Below are 1,086 nucleotides of genomic sequence, written 5' to 3' on the forward strand. Positions count from 1 at the left end.
CTCATAAATAGACATTTGTTTTTTTTTTTATTTTATAGTCTCAGGAAAAATTTGGTAAAGCTTTTCATAGTCTGCTGTATGTATATTTTTCTTAAATAATGAATTCTCATTATTAGTTAAAATAAAACTATTGACGCTTTTTAAAAATTTGCAAAATTTTTTTGATAAATTATTTTTTTGTTTTTTATGAGTTGCAATTTTCTCAGCTAACAAATCATTGGTTATTATAAAGTGTTGAAGTTGTAAAGGCTATGACCTGGATACATTGAGCTTTAGTCTCTCACCAGCAAGTTAACCTTATTGTGATCTTGGCCAAACATACAATTTTCACAAAAATAAGGCCTATTATGCTCAAAGAATGGAAAAAATTTTGAATATCCATTTTTTCTACTTCATTATTTATGTGAAGTATAATAAAGCAGTTAAGTTGTAATTATATATTATTTTTTAATGAAAGTTACATTTAAAAGAGAACTAATTTGAATATAATTCATTTGTTTGTTGACAATTTTTTGTAGTCAAATTTCTTTTATTTCATTGTTTTTAAAATGATTAAGAAAGAAGAGAATAATATTAGTGTTAATAGTGTTTAACCAAAAAATCTAATTCAGAAAGCAAGTGCTCATTTCATGAAATAGGCAAAAAATTGCATAATTGTGAAGTGCTAATTTTGTAAAATTGCCACTTCAGAATTTTCCAATAAGAGATCAACTTTTGTTTTACATATTGAATTATGGCTTAGAAAATGTTAGGTGATATTTTATTTTAGTATTGTCTTTTTAAGTCATTCACTACTTGTTCTTTGTTTAAAAAACTTCCTAGATTAAGTTTATGAAATTAGATGGAAGTCCTTTATTAGTAAAGTAGATTAACTGAAACAGATTTTGTTATTTTTACAATAGAAATCTTAATAATGCAAGTTTATTTTCTTTTAGAAATTGAAAAATTTTTCATGATTATTAAAATACAATTATTAATGTTTTCAAAGTAAATAATTTAATTTTCTTATTGTTTTTATTAATAAATTACACCAATATAAACAATGAGAAAATTAATCAAGCAGAGACAAGTCCAGTGGTTATTGAC

The sequence above is a fragment of the Centruroides sculpturatus genome, unplaced genomic scaffold (assembly GCF_000671375.1).
Source record: "Centruroides sculpturatus isolate CEXI.00-Female unplaced genomic scaffold, Cexi_2.0 scaffold3500, whole genome shotgun sequence".
In the NCBI taxonomy this organism is placed as follows: Eukaryota; Metazoa; Arthropoda; class Arachnida; order Scorpiones; family Buthidae; genus Centruroides; species Centruroides sculpturatus.